Here is a 20,902-nt window from a genome sequence, read left to right on the forward strand (position 1 = left end):
GGAGAGCCGGGGAGAATGGAGGCAAATCGCAGCATGCTCGCAGCGTTTGCTATCATTCTCCACTCGTGGACAGCGGGGCTTCGCTTTCCATAGTAGTCTATGGAAAGCGTTTTCCGTGGCCGGATTATCGCTGTGGGAAAAATCGCCCGTGGACAGGAAGCCTAGCATAACTTTCATAACGTGTTAGGCTCCTATAAAGCGGCTTGGCTCTAGTGAACTCTAGTAGTAAACTTTGCATATATTGGTCATATACTACTTCTGCACAGTGATAGTGATAAACAATGCAGTTACCTTCAGTGAGCACAGGTGACATATCTCTACCTGGCCCAGACTGCTATGACACCTTTTCTCTGTTTTTACCTCTACCTGGCCCAGACCGCTATGACACCTTTTTCTAGCTGCCAGTTGTCTGTGCAGAATTGGTAACACAGACATCTTTAGCTCCATGCTTTCCCACCACATCCCCACGCTATTCACAAACCTCCATCCTGCTGCCCTTTAATAATGCCAACCAGCTTTTACTTCTAGTAAGTAATCTCACACAGACTGCTGACACCCCATAGAGACGGAGTACGGCCTCCTGTAGAATATTCAGTACCAAGATCTGCACTGCTAACGTGGATTTTGATGGGGAATTGAAAATGGCAGAATCCTGTTGGCAATTCTGCATCAAAATCGGCAGTTAGCTGTGCGGATTTTGCTGTGGAATTCTGGGACAGCATATTTCACAGCGCTGTTGCAGTATATTCTGTCCTGTGCGGAAGGTCCCCTTATGGTTTTGCCTCCTCTTCATCACACAGAGTGCTGCTCATAGTCCCCCTCCTCAAAGACTTCTCCCCATTCTCTCCCATGGCCCATATGATGCCCTTTCTTGGTTCTGTCCACCTTCCCTTTTGCAGGAGATGCCGCTTCATGGTTCTCCAGCTGCCTTGTCACACAGAATGCTGCTTTTGTCCCCCCTCATCACACACAATGCCCCTTGTAATTCATTCTTTGCTCTGTCACAAATGATGCCCCTTATAGGTCTCTCTTTGCCCCCTGTCACACATGATGCCTTTTATAGGTCTCTCTCTGCCCCTGTCACACATGATGCCTTTTATAGGTCTCTTTGCCCCCTTTCACACATGATGCCTTTTATAGGTCTCTCTTTGCCCCCTTTCACACATGTTGCCCCTTATAGGTCTCTCTTTGCCCTCTGTCACACATGATGCCCCTTATAGGGTCTCTCTTTGCCCTCTGTCACACATGATGCCCCTTATAGGTCTCTCTTTGCCCTCTGTCACACATGATGCCCCTTATAGGTTTCTCTTTGCCCCCTGTCACACATGATGCCCCTTATAGGTCTCTCTTTGCCCTCTGTCACACATGATGCCCCTTATAGCTCTCTTTGCCCCCTGTCACACATGATGCCCCTTATAGGTCTCTCTTTGCCCTCTGTCACACATGATGCCCCTTTTATTTCTCCCTCTGCCTCACAGTGATACAAGATGATGCACCTTGCCTGCCTGACTGCGCAGTTTAATGCTACTCCTAGGTCCACCACGCAGCATGGGTTCAGCCTCTTTCCCTGCAATATTGTTTTCTCTACTGAGAACATTGGAGGGGATGAGTCTGAGCCGGGACCAGTGAGGAAGTTCTGACATCAATCACCTGCAGGAGAAGCTTCTCAGTGCCCAAACCGCATAGAGGACCTAAGAATAGCATTAAACAGTGCAGTCAGGCTGCCTTAGCATGGCCTAGGGGCCCGGGTTGCAATTGTGTCCCCTACAACTATGCCAGTGTATGGTACCCCACTTGGGACATCCTTCCAATTGAATATGCAGCCGTTTATGACCACTCTTTGAGTACGATCACTCAGCCAGTTGTGAATCCACCTAACGGATGCCTTGCAAATACCATATTTGGCCATTTCTTTCAACAACTATGGTATGAGACACTTTATCCAAAGCATTTGATAAAGTATCTCGTACCATCCCATATAAGTCAGTGGGTTCCCGTCTGTCCATTGTATGAATGGCCTATGAGTCTGTTGTAAAGCATATCCCTAAATTCACTTAATGCTGTTAAATGTAGCTCAAGAAAGATGGCCGCCAATAGCCAAGAGAATGAAAAAACCTGCAATTGAAAAGTAAAAACGGATTACAAAAATGTTTCACTATCTAGTTTTAACCCTTTCCAATCCACTGTCTGACGTCTGAAGACATTATGATTTAAGGCTGTACAGCTCCGATGTTGGAAGACGTCCGTCGGGGTTCTCTTACTGTATATTGCCAGCCTCTCTGCTGTCGGAGCCTATCCAACGTGTCACCTCATGCAGTACTGGCTTTAGCCAGCAGATAGCGCTGTTGTATAATGGCAGAAAAAGAGTAAGCACCCTAGGAAAACCAGGATACAAATTGGATTGGAAAGGGTTAATTGGTACAAAAAAATTGGTGATCTTTAAATTGAGAGCATATCTCACTGTATGCGCTAAACATTGACCGCAAACGTGATGTGAAGTAAGCAGTGCAGTTTTATTTGTAAGTGCATCTAAAAACTGAGAAGTAATGCCGTTCTTTATACCGTTCCTCTTTCCAGTCCAGGGCTTTATGGTGACTTTTTGCAACAGCAGTTTTCCCTATGGGGAGAAAGTTGTGACAGTAGTAAGAGTTCTTATAGAGCCACTCTAGAGAAAACACATTTTTTTCACCCTTGATATCACCCCTTCGTCACACTCTGAAGTCTCCTATGTACATTGCAGTCGCTTCCATGCAGTGCGGCTTCCTATCTGATACTTATCAGGCACCATATTGAGGTTCCTCAGTGCATTAGTACTGCATCAGATGAGCAGCTAGAGCCAGTACCATCTCTGCCTACAGGGAAGACCCTGCTATTACATTTTGTATTCTGAATTCACCAAAATAAACTACAGACCATAATTATAGAGTCAGGAGACAACAGGGATCTCCTCCATCATAACTGTGTGACAGGAACCTCTAATCATTAGCAGTAACAGTGATAAGAGTTTCTGTCTTTCGCTTATGAAGAGCTTGTATGATACAATGCATGTAATGACACAGGAATTGAGCTTACTGAAAAACTGACCCCCTGAGAGAACATGAAGCCAAATAATTCCCAGTTGGTCAAAATGAGATCATGTGACCCACCTAAAGAGATGAACTATAGAAAGTATTTAACTAACCGAGCCGACTTTGAGCTTATTCACACGGATGTATTTGCACATGAAAGGTTTGTGTGCATAATATGCAAAGACTAGAAGCCGTTGATTTCAATTGGTTTGTTCACAGCCACGTATTTTTCTTGCGCATTTCAGTCGCGCAGTCATTACAATAAGTGGTCATGTCATTGGCTGGAAGGTTCGTTGCTAGAGATGAGCGAGCATGCTCGGTTAAGGCAGTTACTTGAGCGAGCATCGCTTTTTTCGAGTAACTGCCTACTTGTCCGAAAAGATTCGGGGGAGGGGGGAGGATCTCTCATGCTCCTTCCCCGCCGCTCCTCAAATCTTTTCGGACGAGTAGGCAGTTACTCGAAAAAAGCGATGCTCGCTCAAGTAACTGCCTTTACCGATCATGCTCGCTCATCTCTATTCGTTGAATGTTTTGGGGTTTTCTTGCATGCGCAAAATTACACAGTTTACACACACAAAAGGTGCAGTAAACGCTGCGCCCGTTCTGCGAAAACTCGTGCAAATGCTTCGTAAATACACACCGTCGTGTGAATCTGGCCTAGGGTTTATTCACACGGGCGAATGTGAATTCAGACGGTCTAAAGCGATGTGATCTCGCAAACTATTTTTGTACGGACTGGCAAATTTTTGTTTGCGCAATTTTTTTCTTTGCGTGTCTTTCACGTGTGTATAAAAATTGAATCCTTGTTTCTCTTTTCATTTGATTTCCATGGTTACTGGGGTTGAATTTTGATCCCACTTGCTGAAAATTACAGCAAAATAGGATATGAAGCGTTTTGTTATTTGTAATAATCTTGGAACTTTCATACAATTACAAAAATCCCAAGTGTGAATATAACCACCTAAAATGTGCTTTATGTTGCCCCAGTTTTCTTTTTCGGTCCCTAAATTGGACTGCAAAATCGTTCATCTGAATAAAACCTGTTTTGGTAGGAAATCATATAGAAATAGAACAAATTAATTAAAATGGCGATTTCCTTACGGGCGGTTTTTACTTTTTGACAATCCAGAATTTAAAAAAAACACAACATGTCCTATTTTTGTCTTTCTTTTTTTTTCTAGCAAAAATTGCCCATTAAAGTCAATGGATGTGATTAAAAAAAAAAAAAAAAAGATTGTGCTGACGTGATGCGACTGTGATCTATTTTGTAGGCTTGTAGCCATCGGGATCAAAGCAGAGAGAACCAGAAAGTGGAGCACTTGATGTAATTTGTTACCTTGTTACACTATATAATATATATGCGGGTTTTTTTGTTTTGCGTATTCTGCGATCGGCGCGGATGATATGTGGTAATATGCAGCTATTGAAAGGCATGAACTTTTGCAGCTGTGCTCAGACGTGCAGATAGGAATTGCAGTTTCAGTGAGCTGAATAGAAATCGCAGCATGCTCTATTTTTGTGTGGATTCCATGCGGACGGCCCCTATTGAAGTCAATGGATACGAGTTTTCTGGCGAAAACGCATGTGAGCCCGGCCTTCTCTCTACTGGGGGATTAGTTACATAATACCATTTTTTTTAATCCCAATTGCCCTTTTAAAGTTCAAAAGTTGTCCATAACTTTTCCCCCATATTGGAAACGTGTGTAATAATTGGGTAACTCACTTTACCCCATCTGTGGGGTCACCGAAAGTAACAATACCGATAATATCCATTTTTGATTTAAACCAAAATCCTGTCCCTGTGTGAACGAGGCCTGATAACGTTCTACAGATAAGAGGCAGCGAGGAGAATAAAGCTACATGCCCTTTCTTGTGAGTTGCAGCACATCTTAGAAATGTCAGCATTCATGCGGGGTAAGTACAGCTGGATGGACAGGACATTTGGCTCAATATGAAAGGTCATGTTGTCTAGTTAGAGCGCGTTCCTATGAAAAGGACATCGGACTTATTTGTCTATTTCTCCAAATTCGTCTCTCAAGCAAATATCATTGTGCTGATGTAAATACCGTGAACTTACATGCACCCGGCGGGCACACCCGTGTTATTACTGCCTACCTGCCTGCGTAATTCCACTTCTAATTTCCTTGGCTTTACAGTGGATTACAAGACTTGTGTTCTGTTCTGCGGCTCCACAACAATCATTAATAATCTCTCTTCATTTCTAGCTCAGTGTTATCTACCTGAAATGTCTCGCTGGCGCACAGCGTGGGGCGGGGAAAGTAATCTTAAAGCGGCAAGAATGAACCAATTACCAATACGCATGAGTAAGATTAAAGGGGTGTACCAGAATTACCTTTTATCACCTATAGGAGGAGTCTGATCGGTGGGGGTCTTACCGCTGAGGCCTCACTGAAGGGTCCTGTGTTCTCCATCCTCCTTATTGCAGGCTTCCTCCACCACTCACAGTGAAGAGGACATTGCATGGCGCCATGGGCGCATGCGCAGTGCCACTCCATTCATTTTCAATTGGCCTGCCGAAGAAAGCCAAGTCCAATTACTCGGCTATTTTTGTCAGCCGCGATGAAATCAATGATTGGCAACTTGTCGGCCCTCTGGGATTACATTGCGGGGGTCCGATGACGTCACGAAGGGAGCGTGCTTCCTCTGTGAGCCCTTTACATGCCACTCTCTACATAGAGGTCGCTGTTGCACCGGGAGGCCGGCTATCAGTCACAGCCGGCTCCCGCTGCTGGATGGCGTTGGGATCTCTTCTGATCTCACGCTATCCACATGACGTAAGGTTACATCATGTTATCCCTCTACTGTGGCGTAACCTTACAGCGAGTGCCGACTCTCCTGTCAGCTCCGTGCTGCGCTGCTGTCCGTGGTGCTGACCATCGGCTCCTATGGGAGCCGCGGCAGCACTCTGCCCACAGTACGGACATGTGAACAGGCTGCTACACGGGGCAGCTTTCCCGCATGTCAGCAGTGTTCTTTACACGCTGTTGTAACAGCATGTAAACCACGCTTATCTAAATGAGGCCTAAGGGTTTAATAGGTTGCACACAGCAGCTGATATATTTTCTAGTACCAGGTGTGGCCTTTAAGTATTATGAACCTGGGGACATAATCCCTTTAAGCAAAATTGGACATTCCTTAAAGGGATTTTCTAGACTAAAACTTCTTTTTAACTTATCCTTAGCATAACTGATCTGCTAGGTGCACAGCTCAGGGCCCCTGCTGATGAGGAGCTGCAGCAGATGAATGGAATGCTCAGGACGCCATCTGTAGCGCAGTGGCCCGCTTTGGTATTGCAGCTTTCTCCTATTGAAGTGAAAGGCAGAGAGCTGCAATACTAAACTTGACTGCTGCATGACAGCTGGTGTGCTGAGCATTCCAGACACCGGCAGCTACTACGCACTTCTCAACAGCTAAGCAGCAGGGCTCCTAGGTGGACACAGATTTGCTATTGATGATCCTAAGAATCGTTTTAAGTTAGAAAACCCATATTAGGGAGTTGCTTAAAGGTAACTTATCCCCACAGCACCATAAACTAAGTTACTGTTATAGGACATGACAATCCAGCGCTGTCACCCAGTGACGTCCGCACAGAGCCTATAGACTTGTATGGGAGAGAGCACACACACACAGCACTCTGAAGAGTCAGCTTCTCCTGCACCACTTAGACTTCCCCGGGTGACATCGCTTGATCACAGGAGCGGGTGAGTATAAAAAAATCCATCAGCTGACTCCCTGTCACATCCCTTAACAGCATCATAAGTCCATTCAAGTATTTCTCAACTCCATGCAAGCAAATAGGATTAAGCTGCAGTACCACGTACAGCCTGAGGATGAGAGTGGCAGCATTTCGAAGTAAAAGTTGCTATTTTTAATTATAGTCCTTCAGGCCCTTTAACTGGCAGATCTCTAGGATTAGAGGAATCGCTTACCTGAAGCTCTCTTTTTTTTTTTTCTGATACAGAGCTCCAAATCCATGCAGAGATCCATGTCCACGGGGAAAATCAGTCCCGCCGCGGATTCTTCATGCAGAATCCCGCAGCGGGTCCCTCCTTTCCCGCTGACATGAGGCCTAAAAAGATTTACTTACCTGTGCGGACGCAGCAGATCTTCCCTGCATTGCGGACGGATCTTCTTTCTTCGGCTCGGCGGATGTGCTTGGCACGCCGGCAGCGTGCTGCACGCATGCGCCGTGCACTCGTTTTTGTTTTTTTTTAACTCCTGCTCTCCCGTGCTGGAGAGCCAGGAATTCAGCTGCGGGTGTGCCGCGGATCCGGACGACTTCCATAGGCCTCAATAGAAGCCGCGGGAGACCCGCACTAAAATGGAGCATGCTGCGGGTGTTTTCCCGCACACGCAATCCACGCCTCAAGGGAAAATGACATCCGCAGGTATTGAATTACCTGCGGGTGTCCAATGCATCCCTATGGGGCGTGGATCACGCGTGCGGGACACCCGCTGCGGATCTGTCCCCGTGGACATGAGGCCTTAGGGCTCCTTCACGCGGGTGTATGTGCATGCGCAATACACAGAATAGAACCCATTGATTTCGATGGGTTTGTTTTCATTTACCTCTTTGCACCATGCTCAACTTTTGTGCGCATTTTCCCATCAAAGGTCCCCATAGAAGTCTGCACACAAATCCACATGCAGCACCATTCTGTGGTCAAAAGAACATATTTGGAACTCATTAGGCTAAATCTCTATTTAAATTGGGGTGTGGTGGTGTCCTGTGCGCAAAAAAACACGGGTGCAGAAAGTACAGTGGAAAATGCCAATATGTGCTCAAAAAAAGACTAATTCATGGCGTAAATATGTTGTACTGAGGCGTGCGCAAATGCAAAGGAGCCCTTAAATTGGGAAAATTGTCTTCTCTCTCAATAGGTTTTTTTCCCCGTCCTTTGAATCAATATTGGGGGGAAATAAGCTAAACTGGATGGACATGTCTGTTTTTGGCCTTACATACTATGTTAAGGCCCTTTTACATGCTACGATTGCTCAAACGGCCTAATGATTGCACAAATTGCCGATGTTTCTGCATAAAATTATTCGCACATAATCATCTCTTTATTTCCCTCACACACCCAGCTGAGCTGTTATCTGACATGATTAAGCAGTGTACTCATTGTGCATGCAAAGCGAACACAATGAGTACACTGATAAGAATTAATTTTGAATGCCGAAGGATGGTTTTTGTACAGGCTAAAAACCTGCGGCTACTGACAAGTGTACGAATACTGCACGATGCCCGCGTTTACACGTAACAATTATCGCTCATTTTCAGCCGTTTGAACGAACTTTGAGCAATAATCGTTAAAGGGCCTCTACTAATTTATATCCGCAGAATGTCAATTTTATCAGCGGATTCGCAGTGTAGATTCCACTTCTTCAAATGAGGGGGTGAAAAAAAGCACCAAATGGTGTGAGTTTTGTGCTGCGGGTTTGCTGAGTTTCCTCTGTGGCTAAATCTGCAGCAAATCCGTTCAGCGGTGACGGCCTATTATAGATCATGAGTCTTTGATAGTTGGTGTCAAGGATAAAACTATATTCAGGGAACCATATGTGAGTTGCTACGATTGCATCGCTCAGCACACAGCTAGCCCCTTCATTTGTGTCTTGATATTTACAGAACCTGCGCTCTAACCCGCACCCTCGAACTAGCATCATTGAAGCGCCATGGTGCTCCTACAAGTGTTGCATCCCTTTCATGGTTTGCATAAGCACAGGAGCTTGGCAGAACGTGCGTCTGTACTAGGTACTGCTTCTTGTGCCATTCGCTTGAATGGAGCTGAACTGCAATACCAGAAAGAGCCTGTAGACAAGAGTGGCGCTGTCTTAATCTCATACAGCCCTTTTAAAGAATTATTTATCATTTGGTATAAATTAACATCATCACTGGACTGACAAAGGCGGATTTATTATTAGATGTCTATAAAATATGTAGGACTAGATCTGCGCCGCTTCGCTGTCTGACACCCGGCTTATTACATTTGATCCCTGACTCTACATTTTTATTCCTTGTGAAGTGACAAGTTGTCAGCATTAAAGCAACCTGTCATATGAAAACGTTACATCGCCTCCAGCTAAAAGCAATTCCGTAAATGTCCCAGTCTCCTCAATTCACCCCATCGGCCCATACAGCCCTGGAGCGACATCTGCAGCGGCGGCGAAAATCCCCATTGGTTGAGATATTGAAATGTAGAAGAATTGAGCAGGCGGTTATTGTGATCCGTGAGGACGGGTCGTGTTCTTTGTGTTTCTCTAATAGCAGCCAGCCATTTAATCCACCCACATGGTATAGGTTACTGTCTCCGCTGTAATGCAGCGTAGGTAACATAATGGTCCTTTGGATTGTACCGTGTTCGCGGAGCGGCGTGCTGTTCGCAGAATATAATATCTATTCTTGTGCAAGTAAGTGAGGTGGTATTTAATAGCGGGGCTTCACGCGGGGTTACAGTATGACAAGCACTCGGGCTGATGCTATAGAGCTGCTGACAACCCTTAAAGGGGTGGTCAGGTGGGCTAGTTACTTACATGGTTCCTTGGCGTCGAGACTGGGCCAGCTGGCCGTTCAGCTCATTTTAATAACTAAGCCAGCCCCTTTCGCTGTTTACCCTTGACTGTAACAGAGAGGGTGGGTGACCAGCTTTTGGGGTCACTTAGTAATGATTGGGGGTCTGCTAATCAGTATGGACAGTGCTGGAAGCAGATAGCGCTGTCTGTATTGCAGTGGCCTGGGTTGGTACTGCAGGTACAGCTTCCATTTAATTCAATGCAATACCATCTCAAACCGCTGCAATGTTGACAGCTCTATCTCTTTCCAATGCTATCTGCACTGACAGCGGATCTGGTGATCAGTTGCTTGGCGGCGACCCTGAGCGGTGGACCCTTGCTGATCAACTATTGATGATCTAGGTCAGTGGTGGCAAACCTATGGCATGCAGAGCTCTCCGTGCTGGCACAAGCCGCCGTCGGCCGCTCACCGTGTTAGTGAATACCGGAAGGGGTGCTGCGGCTCCCCTGCTAGCATTCACTCAACGGCGCTGATCCCAGCGCACACTCCCCCGACGTCTCGTACTTGGTTCCATGAGAGAAGGGGAGGAGGCGTCCAGTAACGCACACTGACGTCACAGTGTGCACCTGGAATCAGCGCCGAGCAGAGGAGGGTGGGGGTCACCATCACTACTGGGGGCCACTGTGGGATGTCACTATTACTCCTGGGGCCACTGTACGGTGTCACTATTACCTTTGGGGCCATTCTGGGGGGTGGTCACTATTACCACTAGGGCCTCTCTGGGGGGTGTTCACTATTACCACTAGGGCTACTTTGGGGGGGGGGGGGGGGGTGTCACTATTACTGCTGGGGCTGTTCTGGGAGGGAAGGGGGGGGGTCACTTACCGCTGGGATATGTTTACATGAGGTGGAAATTCTGCAGAATGTCCTCAGCAGAAATTTCTGTGGCAAATTCCAGTTTTCCCCAGTCGTCTCCACGACAGCACCAATTGAGATTGCCTCCTCCTGATAGGACTGGAACACACTGAGAGGTTAAAAGCTCCCCCCCTTCCCCACTTTCCTCAGTGTCTTCCTGTCCTGCCAGGAGGCAGGATCTCTGAGAGGAGCTGGTGGAGAAGCCAGCCAGAACTACTTACCGGCGGATCGGAGGGCAGTGGCTCAGCCTGTCCTCCCTTCCAAGCCAGACGACTCCCGGGACGCCACATGGGGTGGTAACCCCCGGGCCAGGTTCCTCCCGCGGCGGCCCATGGGGGGTACAAAGCGGGAGCCTCAGTCCCTCTCATCCTCCCTGCAGAAGTTAGAGCGCGGTGCTCCAGGAAGCCCTTCGACGGCGGGGGGCAGGGCGCCGCGTCACGTGTCCAGCACGATGATGTCATCGCGTCTGCATCAGGAGCAGAGGGGGCGGGGCTTAGCGCAGTAGCGCGAAAATAAAAAAAAATAAAATAAATAGGAACCTGAGAGAAGCCAGAACAAACCACTACAGGTCGCAGGGTGTCTGCAGCACCGGTATAGTAATGAGTGCTCCAGCCCCAGAGACAGCTGAAACCTCAGCCTCAGCGGCCGTCAGTAGCCAGTGCGGCAAAAAATACAATGCAAACATCCAGTGTATTGTGTATGGAAAAAAATGCATATTTACCCGCAAAAATGCTTTATTTGTCAGGGGGTTAAAAAAGACATACCCCCCCCCCCCCAGAACAAAACTCGTGGAATGCGGGATAAAACTGCCAGCTACGTACCAGAGGCCTCTATGCAAGGCATGCGTAGCTAGGCTGGTTAAAGAGGAATCGGGAGGACGTTAGGAAGCTGGTGAAAGAAGAGGTAGATCAGCCCTAACGTCACAGCTGGCGCCGCCAGCGAAACGCCAGAAAAGAGCGTATGTTCCTGACGAGCCTTCCGACTCCGAGAGTTCTATCGGGTCGGAGCAAGAGGAACAGGCGGCCGAGGAGTCCTCAGATTAGGAGGACTACAAAAAATACTTATTCCATCAGGACGACTTAATGGAATTGATTAAGTCAGTCAGGGCTACACTAAAAATGGAAGAGCCCAGAGAACCACGTACCCTACAAGATGAGATATTTGGGGGACTAGGGGAGAGGCGCAAGCATACCTTCCCTGTCCACAAGAATATCACCAAAATAATCCAGAAAGAGTGGAGGAAATCAGACGCAGGCTTCTTCTCCACTAGAGGGGTAAAAAGAAGGTACCCATTCGAGGAGGAAGTTTGCGCAAGCTGGGAGGAGGTACCTAAGGTAGACGTCCCAGTGGCCAAAGTAGCCAGGAAAACGACCCTGCCCTTTGAGGACGCCGCTCAGTTAAAAGATCCCATGGATCACAAAGCTGAGGGCCTTCTAAAGAAATCATGGGAGGCAGCGGCAAACATACTTAGGCCAGGGATCGCAGCCACTTGTGTGGCGAACTCTGGGGGTATGGCTAGAACAGCTACAGCTACACCTAACCAATAAGACGCCAAGGGAACAGATCCTAAATTCCCTTCCGATCCTGCGTATGGCAACAAATTTCCTAGCGGACACCGCGGCCGAAACAGTCAAACTTTCGGCAACAGCCCGGTCTAACTCAGCCAGAAGAGTGTTATGGCTGAAATCGTGGTCAGGCGACCTAGCCTCAAAAAGTAGGCTATGCGCCCTCCCGTTCTACGGCCAGTTTTTGTTCGGACCGGACCTTGACAAGATTCTAGAGAAGGCGGCCGACAAAAAGAAGGGATTCCCGGAAGAAAAGCCACTGAGAGGGAAGACCTTCTTCCGGGCCCCAAGGCAACAGCCAGAGGCCTACCGAGGCAAGGGCAAGACAGGCCGCTGGAGTTACCCCAAGGGGGGCAGAGGAAGGAACATCCTCTTTAACCCCCACCAGGGGGAGCCAAAGCAGAGACCCTGACGCCATCCCCGTAGGGGCAAGGCTGGGGGGCTTTGTAGATCAAGGGGCCGCGATTTCCGAAGGCCCATGGATCCCAAAGATCTTACAGCAGGGATACCGGATAGAGCTGGTGTCCCTCCCCAGAAGAAAATTCATTATCACGGGAGGCTCCAAACAACAGATACACCTACTAAGGCAAAGCGTTGGGGACCTGCAACAACTAAATGCAATATCCCCCGTACCGCAAAACGAGGAAATCCAGGGCCATTATTCCAGGCTCTTCCTAGTAAGGAAACCCTGCAGGAAACAGCGGATGATAGTGAACCTGAAACCTCTGAACACCCGCATCAGATACAGAAAATTCAAAATGGAGTCCATCTCCTCAACGATAAAGTTGATTCCCAAAGGAGCCTACATGGCATCCATCGATTTAAAGGATGCTTATTTCCACGTACCGATTCACGAGGGGTCCCGGAAATACCTAAGGTTCGCAGTGGATATGGGCAAAGGAATAGAGCACCATCAATTCAGATGCCTGCCCTTCGGGATCTCCTCAGCACCCAGGATCTTCACCAAAATTATGGCAGAGGTAGCCGCCTACCTGAGGAAGAAGTCGGTCCTAATAGTACCCCACCTGGACGATATTTTAATAATAGCAGAGTCCAGAGAACTCCTAACGAAACACCTGAGGATAGTGCTAGAACTTCTCCAATCCTTAGGATGGATCATAAACTGGGAAAAATCCAGCCTAGATCCCGACAAACAGAAAACGTTTCTGGGTATAACGCTCAACTCAGAATCGCAATGCTCCTGACTACCCGAGGAGAAAATACAAAAAATCCGACGGCTAGTCAAAACCTTTTTACGGAGACGATTATGCACAATTCGGGAAGCCATGTCTCTCCTGGGAAGCTTGACGTCATGCATTCCAGGAGTGGCATGGGCCCAGGCTCACACCAGAGCCCTGCAAGCCTCAGTCCTATCCACGTGGGACAAAAGGCAGTCCTCTCTAGGGACAAGAATGTACATTCCAAGCGCGGTGAAAACATGCCTGCGTTGGTGGACTTCCCCAGAGAACCTGCGGAGAGGGGTTCATTGGCTACAAAACCCAGCCATTCACATCACAACGGATGCAAGCGCCTGGGGATGGGGAGCGCATGTGGGGAACCAGTTCTTTCAGGGCCCATGGCCTCAAAGGACAAAAGAACAGTCCTCAAATTACAGGGAACTACAGGCCGTATGGCAGGTCCTACAGCAGTTAGGGAACTCGCTATGGGACCAGCATATAAAGATACTGTCAGACAATCTCACCGCGGTCGCCCATATACGACACCAAGGGGGCACAAGATCTCCCGCTCTGCAAAACATCGCACAGAAAATTTTCCACTGGGCAGAGGGCCGGATCCTCTCGATTACGGCAACCCATTTGAAGGGGACGCTAAACCAAAAAGCGGGCTTCTCAGCAGGAGGCAAATAGACCCAGGAGAATGGTCTCTCTCCTTGAAAGCATTCAGAATCCGGATCAACCAGTGGGGGACCCCACAATTGGACCTGTTCGCAACCAGGGAAAATGCCAAAGTAAGCAATTTCTTCTCCCTCCGGCCAGGAGATCGTCCAACAGCAGTAGACGCCCTAGGCCAAGACTGGGGAGAGGGGCTGGTGTACACCTTTCCTCCTATACCGTTGATCCCCAGAGTCTTACAACATTTCAGAACCCAGGTATGCACACTAATCCTGGTGACCCCCTTCTGGCCCAAAAGAAGCTGGTTCGGTCTTGTAGCAACATTGAGCGTCCAGGACCCAGTCATCTTCCCTACCTGGACAGATCTTCTATCGCAGGGGCCACTGAGCCATCCGAGCCTAGACAAGCTCCACTTAACAGCATGGCTCTTGAGGAATCCTCACTAAAAGAGAAGGGATTCTCAGAGAGAGTAGTAGAAACGTTAATGTCCAGCAGAAAAAAGACTACCCATCTTATCTACCAGAAAGTTTGGAGAAGGTTTTCCTCATGGAGACAGGGAAGGGATCGCGGGGATTCTATCCCGGACATCCCTCTAATCTTAGAGTTCTTGCAGGAGGGCCTAGAGATGGGCCTCTCTCCAAGCACCCTGAAGGTCCAGGTCGCAGCCCTTAGCGCCCTATGTGACACAAAGTTCGCAGACAACAGATGGGTCAACAGGTTCCTAGCAGCAGCAACTAGATTACAGCCTAGGCCCATAAATCTTTTTCCAGACTGGAACCTTAATTGGGCCCTAAGGGCCATGACAGCGGTACCATTCGAGCCGATCAAAGCACTACCCATAAAAATGCTTACTATCAAGACCATTTTCTTAGTAGCCATCACCTCTGCAAGACGGGTTAGCGAGCTGCAGGCCTTGTCCATTCGCTACCCGTTCCTGAAAATCTCGGACACCAAATTAGTATTTAAAACGGACCTGGCGTTTATGCCAAAAGTAGTATCACATTTTCATAGGTCCCAAGACATAATAATCCCTTCATTTTTTAGTAAACCTAAAAACGAGGAAGAAAAAACCCTAAGCTGCCTGGACGTTAGGAGAGCAGTCCTAGGCTACATAGAGGCGACAAGCCACTGGAGGCGGGACGACAACTTGTTCGTCCAGTTCAGTGGCCCAAATAAAGGGAGCAAAGCAGCAAAAAGCTCCATAGCCAGGTGGATCCGCCTGGCCATCATAGAATCCTATAAGGCCCTCGGGAAGGAAATCCCTTTAGCTCCTTAAACCCATTCTACAAGGGCAGTAGCATCCTCATGGGCCGAACATAGCTCAGCTTCGGTCGAGCAGATATGCAAAGCCGCAGTCGAAGAAACCCCACACGTTCGTTAAACACTATAGGGTAAAAGTGCAGCAGGACGAGGACATGGCCTTCGGCCGCAAAGTCCTCTCGGCAGCAATCCCACCCTAGAAAGACTTTAGTTGGTACGTCTCAATTGGTGCTGTCGTGGAGACGACTGGGGAAAAAATGGATTATACCTACCTGATAATCAGGTTTCCAGGAGTCTCCACGACAGCACCCGTACCTTCCCCCCCTAAATTGATAGAAAAGAAACTATATAATATAATATAAAAAATATATATGTAATATAATTTTATTTAAAAACAAAAAAAAAAACCCCGGTTAAAGGGGTTGTCTCGCGCCGAAACGGTTTTTTTTTTTTTCCATAGGCCCCCCGTTCGGCGCAGGACAACCCCAAAGGATGTGTTAAAAAAAAAAAATTATTACTTACCCGAATCCCCGCTCTGCGACGTCTTCCTTCTTCTTCCTTCACCAAGATGGCCGCCGGGATCTTCACCCACGATGCACCGCGGGTCTTCTCCCATGGTGCACCGTGGGCTCTGTGCGGTCCATTGCCGATTCCAGCCTCCTGATTGGCTGGAATCGGCACATGTGACGGGGCGGAGCTACGAGGACCAGCTCTCCGTCACGAGCGGCCCCATTCACCAGGAAGAAGACCGCACAGCGCAAGCGCGTCTAAAAAAGCAAGAAGACATCAGAATTAGACGGGGACGCTAGCAACGGAGCAGGTAAGTGAATAACTTCTGTATGGCTCATATTTAATGCACGATGTACATTACAAAGTGCATTATTATGGCCATACAGAAGTGTATACCCCCACTTGCTGCCGCGAGACAACCCCTTTAAGGGAAAAAATTTAAGTTGAGCTCCTACCCCGGCAATTCGTTAGAATCCACTGAGGAAAGTGGGGAAGGGGGGGAGCTTTTAACCTCTCAGTGTGTTCCTGTCCAATCAGGAGGAGGCAATCTCAATTGGTGCTGTCGTGGAGACTACCGGAAACCTGATTATCAGGTAGGTATAATCCATTTTTTTTCGCACCCCAAAGGCAGTCAGAATCTGCACCTGGTCTATTTTGAAACAGACTTGTCCTTTTAAGAATGACAGAGGTAAAAAAATCATATGTCATGATAAGCCCCGCCCCCTGACATGTTGGCACTTTGCGATAAATAAGTGGGTATTGGATGGCAGTTTTGGCACTTTGTCTCTAAAAGGGTTCGTCATCATTGATCTAGGTCATCAATAGAGATGAGCGAGCGTACTCCCTAAGGCAAATTACTCGAGCGAGTATTGCCATTTTCGAGTACATACCCGCTCGTGCCAAAAGATTTGGGGGCCGGCAGGGGGTGGCGGAGGAGAGCAGGGAGGAACAGAGGGGAGATCTCTCTCTCTCCCCCCGCTCCCCCATGCTCACTCCCGCCGCCCATGAATCTTTTGGCATGAGCGGGCATGTACTTGAAAATGGCAATACTCGCTCGAGTAATTTGCCTTAGCGAGTACGCTCGCTCATCTCTAGTCATCAACAGTAAAAGTCCCTGTGAACCAGCTCCCTTGATGACACGATGGACGCAGAGAAAGGGCCCATACTATGTGACCCGGTGTTGGTACCAGACAGAAAGTGGAGGTTTTGACTCTGTGTGTTTGTGTAGGTATTTAGCTTCCCTGGTCAACTTTTTTAAAAAGAAGCCCTCCACCCAAGGAACATCGGATAAACGATGCAGCCGGAGAAAGCAAAGCACATAATTCGCTTTTCATTTACCATTCATTTTAAGCAGGCAGAAAAACCATCGTTGCCTTGTTCAGTAACCATTCAGTTGAAATACTGATTGTTCAGTCGTTCTCATTCATTTATATAGCGAATGAGAACAACTTAATAATTTCTCGTTAGAACGAGCCAACGATGTATCGGCACTGGTGCATTATGTCTCCACCAGAATAATGGGTGGAGACATGCATTGGCCAGGCGGAGGTAGAGGGAATACCCACAGCTTCTGATTGGCGCAGGATATACACACCCTCACCGAGGGTGGAAGCAGCGGCGGCTCCTGCTCCATGCTTTCCCCAAGGGTCTGCCACACAAGAACACCACCAATCAGCTGTTCACAGGGCTCGCTGTCATTGTGGACAGAGACAGAAGCTGACAGCTCGTTTTTTCAGGTGCAGCTCCTATTGAATTCACTGCAGTACCATCCCGGACCACTGTACTATGGCCAGAGCTGTCCGCTTCCAGCTCTGTCTGCAGTGACAGCGGACTCGATATCAACTGATCAGTGGGGATCTCGAGTGGCAGCCGCTGCTGATCAGCTATTGATGACCTATCTTGTGGCTAGGTCATAAACATCAATAGTAAACTCCTAAAAAACCTTTTTAGTACCTATAAGAAGCATGTAAAGCTGTACAAGCAATATAGATAGTTGATGTCTGCAAAAAAACAATAGACTATTGTCTGCCAACCGCCATTGTGCAAATGCATGTGACAGATACTGAATGCTGGATCTTTACACTAGGTGTTGGATGATTTCACTAGAAAGTTGTTCTTGCACAAAGCTTTGCTGTGTAGACTGGGACAGAGTAAAGAAGCATGGCTTTCTGTTGATGTTGAACGCCATGGACCCCTACCAATGAGAACTTCTCTTTCATACATTAAATAGTTCAGGTGTAGAGATGAGCGAGCGTACTCGGTAAGGACAGATACTCGAGCGAGTATCGTCCTTACCGAGTACCTGCCTGCTCGCCCGCAAAGATTCGGGTGCCGGCGTGGGTGAGGGCTGTGTTGCGGGAATGAGCGGAGGGGAGAGAGAGAGATCCCCGCTCTCCCCCGCCGGCACCCGAATCTTTGCGGGCAAGCAGGCAAGTACTCAGTAAGGACGATACTCGCTCCAGTATCTGTCCTTACCGAGTGGTAATGGTATATTCACAGGATATGCTATTAACCCTTTCCAATCCAATCTGTATCCAGATTTTCCTAGGGGGCTTACTCTTTCTGCCGTTATACAACGACGCTATCTGCTGGCTAAAGCCAGTACTGCATGAGGTGACACGTTGGATAGGTTCCGACAGCAGAGAGGCTGGCAATATACAGTAAGAGAACCCCGACGGACGTCTTCCAACATCGGAGCTGTACAGCCTTAAATCATAATGTCTTCAGACGTCAGACAGTGGATGGGAAAGGGTTAAAGTCTGATAGGTGCAGATCTCAGAGGTGGGGCCTGCATCTACCTCAAAATCTGACTCCCCTTGCCCTGACCTCTGAGAGGGCGCAGAGAGTATGGAAAGAGCAAATGGTATGACTGATACTACATAACTTTTAATTGCTTTTATGGTAGCTATGGAAACAGCATAAGGCATCCTGCGTGCCTGTTTCTATATTCCCGGCCATCGCATAAGGAGAAGTATTGCGATCTTGCCCACGATTGCCGGAGATAAGAATACCCATTTAATGCTTTCCAATAAAATATAAAGCATACTGAAATATTTTCGTATTCACACTGGCCCCTTCATTTGAAACAACAGGCTGATATTTCCTGTTTTCTGCAGCTCACTTCTCAGCTTTGCTGTGTAGACTGGGACATGTCACCAAAGGGGCAGAATTTTATGATGGCTCAATTGGTGGAAGTGTAAATAAGGCAAGATAGCAACACTATACACACAAATACAGCTCTGTATGCAGCTCCCCTGGTCTTTGGGGGAAGGGGGCCGCACTCCATAACTTCTTGGAGATGTAACTTATGACATTTCTAAACCAATTACCTCCTATTCGTTGCAGCTGTCATAGCGCACATACAACCTGCTGCACTGTCTATACCACATGTCAAACTCAAGGTCCGTGGGATGAATCCGGCCTACTACGGCATTTTATGTAGCCCGCGAAGTCCGGATGCAGAAGGACCGACTTTCCCCTTTCCCTGGAGGTTGCAGACGTTTGGCAGAGAGGGCGGCGCCAGCACAGGATTCTGAGATCTGCACCTCCACGCGGCTCTGTTCAGCAACTCACAGCTGGTGGCACATCTCTGACAGCCCTACCTGGGCACCCTTGCCACCCTCCAAGGTAAAGCTTGTGTAACTCCTGCCCGTTTACACCCCTGTATCCTGCCTTCATGTGCAAATACGCAAATAATGCATACAAATGTATCATATTCACTGTGCATTTACACAATCCCATTGACTTTAATAGGCAATATCATAATATGGACCAAAATATGACATTCTGTGAAAACCGCATGTCTGAAAACCCCAATCAATGCGGTTTAAGCTGTCCATATTGCACTCATGTGAATGAGCCCTTACAATTACAAACAGCCCTTTGAAGGCAACCATAACGCTGATGTGGCCCTCGCTGACAATGCGTTTGACACCCCTGGTCTATACAAGACGTGTGCCTTCAGTATGGCCGACCCCAAGAACATTTTCAACAATAAATAATAGTTGATTAATAATTAATAGTTGATTGGCCGGTGTTCGCTGCTTGGGATCCCTGCTGATCAGCTCGTTGTCGGGCCTGCTGTCATTGTGAAACAGCCGGACGCTGACAGCACTGTCCATAGTGTAGTGGCCCGGACTGGTATAGCACTGAACTCAATGGGAGCTGTGCCTGTGTTACAAACCCACGCCGCTGCAGTATGAACAGAGCTGTCCACTTCCAGCTATGACAGTGAGCCCAGCGATCAGCTGATTGGAGGGGATGATAGGCAGCGGACCTCCAGATGACCCATCTATGGAGTATAAGTAAAGTCATGGACATTCCCTTTGACTGAATCGCACTAGGCATCAAAAAGCAGAAAATGTCTGCACCCCTAATTGGATCAGATGGTAAATGCACCCATCTCCGTAGTCTGAATAGATAATAGTTAATTATGCAAACCAAGCCGCATTTTCATGGATACAGACTGTAGCCTCCGCTTTGTGTAGGCGACAGGAACACTTTAAAAAGTTAAGATGTCTACTGTAAGAGAGTGTTAGTAAAAAGAGGAGTAGAGGGGGCCACGAACTGCTGTTCTCTAGGCGGATGTACTGCAGGGGGTGCGCGCTATACTACATGCGGGCAGTAAAGGGTGCCCAGGCGTCGGTGTCACGAGGGGCTATAAATGAAATTGTGTTCATTAGTGGTCGTTCATCAACACCAATTTAGAGTTGGAACAAACACCCACTCGCGGAGGAGCTGGCATTTCACCCACAGTACAGCACAATGCGTTTTGCTATAAATTGATGAGCTGCATATCGATGGATTTAATGAGTCGCACACCTGCTATTTACACCCATGCAGAAAGCCTGTGCCATCATTTCACAATTCTGACTTTATAACTCATCCCTCTGGGACCTCACCAGCTGGGAAAGACAGATAGACGCTGGAAAAGTTTGCAAGTAATAAAATATCCTCCCGCTCCTGACGGAGTTAGTAAATGTGTTGGGTTTTAAATTACGTTTAAAGGGAACGTGTCACATTTAATTCATTACACACTCAGAGGGAAATGCCAGTGATGAGAACAGAGGGCGCCGGTAGTTTTTGGCTGCAATGGTAAATGAGAACGTAATTGGACGTAATGACTGTAACTAGATCATTCTGCCATCACTACTCTAGTACTGGATGATACTACTCAAGGGGGTAGCTGTATGGGGTGCA

The sequence above is a fragment of the Eleutherodactylus coqui genome, chromosome 11 (genome assembly GCF_035609145.1).
Source record: "Eleutherodactylus coqui strain aEleCoq1 chromosome 11, aEleCoq1.hap1, whole genome shotgun sequence".
NCBI lineage: Eukaryota > Metazoa > Chordata > Amphibia > Anura > Eleutherodactylidae > Eleutherodactylus > Eleutherodactylus coqui.